Raw genomic sequence first — 7,559 nt, 5'->3', positions numbered from 1 at the left:
ATTCTCTATTTAACTTACGATTAGCAAGACTACGACATACGACATGATTTTAATTACACCAAACAAACTCAAATTAAATTGTGACACTAAATAAACGGTTGCGATATTAAATCCACATCGACTTGTGAACTTAACAACCAATATTTCAAATTATTTAAATTCTAAAATAGTAATTTATAAAATAAAATTTGTCGTAAGGGCTAGATCCTAATTAAACCTAGATATTAGGGGATAGAATAAAATTTGTACCTTGGAATATCAGCAGGGCAGAGGAGCACCTTGGGGCTTCGACCACGGCGTCGCGACGACAAGCACGATAGGGACAAGATCATGGAGCAGAGAGGCGAGGGTGTCGAGGAAAGAGATTGATGTTGCCAGTAATGGCGTGTAAGACAAGAAAAAGTCTGTCGATTAGGGGAACAAATATGGGAAAGATGAAAGGAATTGACGTACAAGGGAAGGAGATTAGAAGAGAGGAAACAAACCTAGCGACTGCTACATTCCATACGGAACACAAATTTACGAGCATCCAACGGCTCAGGACCCTGACGACGAGCAGTGTGATTAGAAATATGTTGACCCAAATAGATCGCGTGTTGCTTACGGAGAGGAGGCTAGGGAGTCTAAGCTAACATTCGTGAGACTGAATTGCAGGCACAAAAAGAGGGAGAGCGTATAGAAAGGGATATCAACATGGCTCCATTTATGGCTAGTGAGGGCACCGCAGATTTCCACCTTTCTATCAATGAGGAAATTTGGGAAGGAAAGAGATTCACACATTCAAGAAAAGAGAGCGAGGAAAATATAGGAAGGAATCCACCTCGCCTAAAATTTGGTGGTTGTACATCAAGGACACTCGCATTTGTTTGTTGCACGGAAGTAAATAAGACAAGAAATAACGCACTGAGGTAAATAAGTACGGTCACATTTATTTGTTGCACATTTACAGGTATTGGCATCCTAGGAAGATATGTAGAGTAGCTTGCAACGCAAAGATGAAACCACATGCAAAATATCTCCTTTGTTTGAAACCGTACATCCTGGGAAGAAATAACGCAAGGTCAGTTTCCGGTCGCATTTGTTTGTTCCCCCTAAATTCTATCATAGGCGCACCGGAGCAATGAATTCAGATGGCTAACTGACCCAAATTTCTTTGCGATCTGCTAGCAACGACTTGAAAATCATTGATCTTGAAATAAAAAATATTGACATGTGGTCTTACACCACATGCAAGCGCATCACATCCTGCACAGGATGCAAACTTGTCAGCATCATATGATATTTCTTAAAACGGAGTACACCTACTTAAATTCCAACTTGAGATTACCGTGGTCAAAAGGCTCGCCTAGAGGACTTGATGAGTTGGTACGCCTTGCTTATTTTCCATCCACACCATCAAAAGCCTGCATAAACACCATTCGATGTAAACTAAAAAATGGAAGGATTGACATGATATTTCAATAAAAATGAAGCTATTAGATCCCAGGAAAATCGAAAACTCCAATCAAAAGTTCAGAAAGATATTCAGGGATGCTAAGATCCACAAAATTGATTATGAAAACCTAGATATCATGGATGTGAAGATGCCTTGAATTAAAAAGAAGTGCTAGAAGTGCACATAAAGACTTTCAAACCTGATAAAGAAAGAGAAGCAGATCATGAGGAACATTAGATTAATCACAGATCCCATGTGCGTGTAACAATCAATTCACAATCAACTCACAGAAGAACTCAATGACCTCATTGGCTGTCATGCCATCCAAGTTTCCCTAATCCGTGTTCAACCTGCAGAAATGTCAAATTCACATATTAAAGAAAATCAGAAATATCATAGGAACACCTAGTACATAGGAACAATAAATCACAGACACCGACCAACGGGGCTTGCTACAATAAAAAAGTATTATGATCAGCAAGACCACAAGTAGTTTAATAATATCAACATCTTTCACTTTCCAACATCAGTCTACCCATTCCTGATGAAGATCCTAGCATACCAAAATACCAAGGTCCATGACATGTAGGCTATCCCATAAGTGCACCCAATTCCAAGGCCTTGCTGATATCAGTAGATGACGAATTAAGACATGCTGCATTCTGTATAGACATGCAAAAGAACCAAATAATGTGTCAGTGTATTGTGCCTGCAAGTTTTCTACACACATCGACAAAAGACTGATTCTAGCAGCAAGTGTTCTACACACATCAAAGAAAGATTGATTTTTGGAGAAAAACCAAAGAGGCCCATAGTATCTGAAACCAGTTTTAGATAGAATAAAATATCCAGATTTATGTCTGTCCCCACGTTCATTCATGTTCTACAAACAAAGGATCAGGGGAATACCATCTATTTATCTGATTACCTATTAGCACGGACATTCTGCTGCTTCAACATGCCCCCTCATCAATGGCCGACATCACCTACAAAACAGTGAGGGCTCTCAGTTGGTTGGACCTGGCATTTGGTCTTCTCATGGCAAAACATCTATAGAGGCTCTGCTTGCCTCTGGGACCTCCAAACAGTAAGATGGTTACAAAAAATATGACTCGACAACAGTAGGCCGAAACTTCTGTTGGACACATGTTGTGTGAAGTTTTGGAAAAAATTGCTTAATCATCAACCTATTTCCTTCTTGAATAACCTGTCTCAAGAGGAGCCAAATGTCACCAAAGCGGTATTATACCATAGCAACATATTTCTAAGGTAAATTACTTACATCAATTCACATGAAATGAATTCAATTCCCTATTTTAGACTCCAATATTTCCCATGGCATTTTTGTGCACTTCATCTTTGTTCAGTTTTTGAACATCCAAGTTCTTCAAACTCGATTCTAAACTGAAGAACGAGCTCCATTGTACATAAATGAGAATATGCTTTAGTAAGTCACTTCGTCAAGTACAACCGTATGCATCTCTCGGCACACACCACTTCGGACACAGAAAACAAGTTCTTTTACATACCAATAACGATAAAAACTGGAAAAAAAAATTAGCCTAGATCCTTGTACCTGTATTGTTGTTGGAAATCCAGCAAGCTGCCGAACTTAATAAGGTCAGCGAGCGAAGGGATCTGGTCCTCCATCTCAAATAGCAGGCCTTGAGAGATCTCCTATGCGAAGTAGATCGTGAACTCAATCTTTTCTCTGTAGCTCCACTTGTTGTCACCACTCTGCACGTACAGCTTGGAATCCTCCCTTTCCCACCTAATCATTTAGCTGATTTATACGAAGAAACAAACAAATAAACAGTCGGGTCTATACAAAGAAACAAGTGTAACTTGCAGTAAACGGGCATTCAGAATGATTAGAAGGTATTTCTCATCAATTAGATCAGACACATCAAGGTCTTCCTCATTATGCCCGCACTATACAAACTTCCGCCAAAAATAAACTAAAACTTGTATCAGAACAACAACGAAAGCAGGGGGAAATCAGTTGGTTAGAGTTCTCTTAGATAAATGCCTCGATTGTCCCCATGGTTCAGCCATCGAAGAGATGGTGAAGACAACCAACCACCATCATATGCTCAACTACCACTATTGCTTCAGCTCATATCCATGTATTCACGCCGGTCTCAATTTGGCCAGTGCATAGGCTGAGCATCTGTGACACATCATATAAAAAACCTACGAAAATCTATTGTAGTATTAGTTCAGTGATAGTAGAAAATATCCAAACGGGCACTTAGAGGCCCATGTGCCCTCCTCCAAATCCAATACGGCCATGCCAATAGGACTGTAAGGAACCTGAATTGCTGCTTCTGTTTTATGCCAACACGTTCTTTTTTATTCTACTACCCGGTACTCATCACCCACCAACTGATAAATTATTAATCATGGACGCTGGGATGGGAATGCTCACCGACAACATTCTGATCACCAGATGAACTGGCATTGATTGATAAGCAGATCGCACATGTTGCTCCCATCTATCCAATGCTTCAAGCTGGTGCACACTAACTGCTTCTGCACATAACTCTTGGAATTTTTGCATGAACAAAATGGTGTCATATGATACAAACCAAATGTACCGAAACAAGAACATCTTAAACTCGCGATTCCTTCATTGTATCATCAGCTTCTCTCGTTAATGCCTAAACAGTGTGAAGCAAAAAAAAATTAGATTTACACAAAAAATAAGGACATGTTATATTCTAGCATTAACCAATCTGGAATTAGGTGTAGCTATGAGTCTATGACCTAACCATTCTGATATTGCCAAGAGTGATGCATCCATTCCTGTCTGGTTCCAATAAAAAATTGTGATTTCAGATAGAAAGGCTCGTCTACTGTTAAGGTATTTGATAGAGCCTGTAGCAGTTCAAGAATACATCAATCACTACAGATTGCTGGTATTTAGAAAAGATTATGAACACATATGACACCAGATAGATGTACTATGAAAATATATTTCATGATGAATCTAATGGTGCTTAGATGGTGATATACTGATATAAATATGATTAATTATTTAATTGGTATTTTCTTGTATAAGCTTTTCTTAATTTAAGGTGGATTGACTTAGGACAAAAAATAGAATGAACATTCTATTTGGGGTGAAGTTTTTAGCTTGCTAGCACAACATTCAATTTTAAATGAGAGTATTGGCAACTGAGTCGTCCAAGAACTAATAAATCAAGGATCAACTGAGTCTGTTTGGGCATGGTAAAATGAAGTGCATCTGCCAAAAAGTAAGGTAAGTAACTAAGTATCTTTTGGATGTTTGGAGGATCAGATGTTGTTGCAGAATGTTTGTTGACTAATTGCAAGTCAAATGAATTAAAGGGGAAAACAGATAAGCACTAAGATTTTTATATGAAAGCTGTGTGAGCCAACCTGCTAAGAGCTCTAAATGTCCTGTCCCAGAAGTAGTGGCGGAGCCAGCCCAAATTTGAAGCCTATCGACTCACAAAATTCATCCATGCCAACCAAACAAATAGAATAATTACCTTATCTGTTGCACGGGTGTGAAGGAGCTGGAGATGCAGATCAGGTGTCACAAATTCTATAACCAAATTGCATAATGCATAAGCAATCAAACAATACACCCCTAATTCTTTAGGCTAAACGAACTGCACTAAGCCTATGTTTCAAATTTCAAGATTACTATTGGATTGTGTTCATCACACAAATAGGTCAAGTACCAACATGCTAATCAATAAGAACAGTAAAGGGGCATTACCTACAAAAAATGTTACATCTAAATAGAACTAACTTGGAGGCAATGTAAGCTCTGAATGTCTGAAACATTGAAACAAAGTCTGAACTCTGAAATTGTCTCCCTAATCCTCACCTCATCCCATCTGTGCCGATGGATGGTGGGTGCCTCGCCTGAGCTGTTGTGTGGTGCTGCGGACGAGGTGGGCGCTTGTGCAGAATGAAGATGGGGTCGCAGAGCGACGTGGCCGACGGCGGACCGATGAATGAGAGGGTACTTTTTACTTTCATTAATAGATCATCAAGCAAAATAAAACAGTAATTGTCTAGCATGTAAGCACTATTTTTTAATTTGATACCCCTCATTCAGAGTTTTTGCACAAACTTAGAACTGGAGGCTGAAAGTAAGCAAATTGACTTCATCTTTTAGTTTGATGAAGATCAAATGAATTTAAAAGCTTGAGAAGATGAAAAGATCTCATATGTATGACCAAGAGATGAAAGCAAATGGCTTCAAGCCAATAAAGTCACGAGAGATGAAAGCAAATAGGTTCACATGTAGGATACAACAGAAAGTTATGTATACAGGAACAAATGCTAATAGAATTGTGCATTTATCATATTTTAGAAACTGTAGGCCTTGTTCATCCTGCCCCCAATGAGTATTCCTATCAGTACACATGTAGGCTAGCATTTTTTTAGTTGTAATACTTGCTTAGCTGCAGATCACTGGCTAGCTAGAAAAAACCTAAGTAGCAACAGTGGAACAGTCTGAGTATAGCTGTCCGAGTATGGTAATTAAATCCAGAGATTTTAGAACATAGAAATAATGAACTGAAATCATAACGGAAAGAGCAGCAAAAAAAACAGGAAAACTGCATCTTGCTAGCCAGCAAACATTTACAACACCTTGTTATCAGCTCAGATAATGAATTTCGAAGAAAAAAGATGGTAAGCATTCAACCCCAGTGCCAGTAAGAATTTCTAAGATAACACAACAATGTTCTTTCTCAAGACAAATCAATACACACACCAAAAGTATGAGCTGACCACTCATGGATGGCGAGCCTGTTACTCCCTATAATTCTTTCCTGCTCATAAATACAAAGGAACAGGGCATCCAATTTGAGAGCATATCAATGTCGACAATTATAGGATGTCGCACACATGGTGCCATGCAACAATGTCGCATATAATATATTTTCTTTCCCTCTATACTTTTGAGCCACACTTGTTGTTCTTCAATTTCATAAACCGTGGTCTAAAAAATAAATATGCAAAATCATCTAGAAAGGCGTTTCTGAAACCATGCCTTTTAGAGTTTAGAAAACTTGATTTTTTTCCTTAACTGCAGGCGGTGGAATAGAGTTTCTCTTAACTGTTGGTGGTGGAATAGATTTCAAAAAATGGATTTAAACATCGGGTTAGATTTTTTATGACAGTTAGGTTTAAACTCCTCTATCACACCGGTGTAAGAACACAAAAAAAAATCCCCAAATATTGCTAATCCACCATCATTGCTTCGGTATAGCGATTATGGTGTGACAATAAATCGATTCATATGCTAATACATCTGAATTCCCGGAAGGCTCCCTTGATGGTGAGCAGAATAGTAAAGGTGCCAATGGCGGGGAGGTCGATGGCGAGCCCCACCTCTAGCAGGTAGTCGATGCCCCGGTCTCCTAACAGATCCTTCATCAGCATCACGATGAAGTCGTACGGCACCTTCAATGGCAACTCCAGCTTGGTGCTACCCCTCGCCGCAATCCACCCATTTCTATACCCCGAATTAAGTACATCCGGTCAGATCCCTAAGGATTGGGTGCCGGCAGGGGACCAGGGCGACTGAACCACGCACCTTTGGGCCGAGGAGGCACACAAGGAACAGATCGATTGGCGTAGGAACAAAGCGAGCAAGGAAGAGGGGGCTTACGAGTCGAGGAGGAGGACGTCGGCGTGGCCCTGCGTGGTCTTGGCGAGGAGGGAGCCGGCGACGTCGCCGCGAAGCACAACTACCATCGCCTTCTCCCCCGCCTCCGCCATTGCCAGAGCTAGGTTGTTTCCATGCAGTACCTTGTTGCACAAATGTCTTTGGCTGCTTCTATCCTTACCACATGCTAGAGGGGCGGCTCAGGAGGCGAGGGCGCGCAGGCGAGGGCACTGCGAGGGTCTGGCACTGTGCGTGGAGCGGAACGGGGGGTGGGACATCTTCCCTACCGCGGGAATGGCGGGGCTCGGGCAAATAACATCGTGGGGAGGCGGGCAGGCGGGGCATGGTGTGGACGCCCTCACGGGGGGTGTGGGAGGGGGAGGGCGGCGTCAAGGATGTCGCGGCGAGATTTGCGGTGGTGCGCGCTGGGAGTTGCGCGAGATCCACGCTTGGCGTGCTGGCTGTCGCGGA

General features: G+C 41.2%; 1 long non-coding RNA gene and 1 other non-coding gene across 2 annotated transcripts; both read right to left on the bottom strand.

Annotated features, from left to right (window-relative positions):
• Window positions 1–779: 779 nt before the first annotated feature.
• Window positions 780–7,311, bottom strand: LOC103626549 (uncharacterized). Its single transcript, XR_002261966.3, has 6 exons — window positions 4,207–7,311; window positions 3,864–4,095; window positions 3,012–3,218; window positions 2,364–2,421; window positions 1,328–2,097; window positions 780–1,245 (listed from the first exon to the last, which is right to left on the bottom strand). It is a non-coding gene; the product is annotated as an uncharacterized lncRNA (long non-coding RNA).
• Window positions 3,298–3,365, bottom strand: LOC111589378 (small nucleolar RNA Z105). Its single transcript, XR_004849806.1, has one exon. It is a non-coding gene; the product is annotated as a small nucleolar RNA Z105 (small nucleolar RNA).
• Window positions 7,312–7,559: the final 248 nt, after the last annotated feature.

The sequence above is a fragment of the Zea mays genome, chromosome 5, assembly GCF_902167145.1.
Source record: "Zea mays cultivar B73 chromosome 5, Zm-B73-REFERENCE-NAM-5.0, whole genome shotgun sequence".
NCBI classification, from domain to species: Eukaryota; Viridiplantae; Streptophyta; class Magnoliopsida; order Poales; family Poaceae; genus Zea; species Zea mays.
This window is presented reverse-complemented; position numbering and strand designations above follow the sequence as displayed.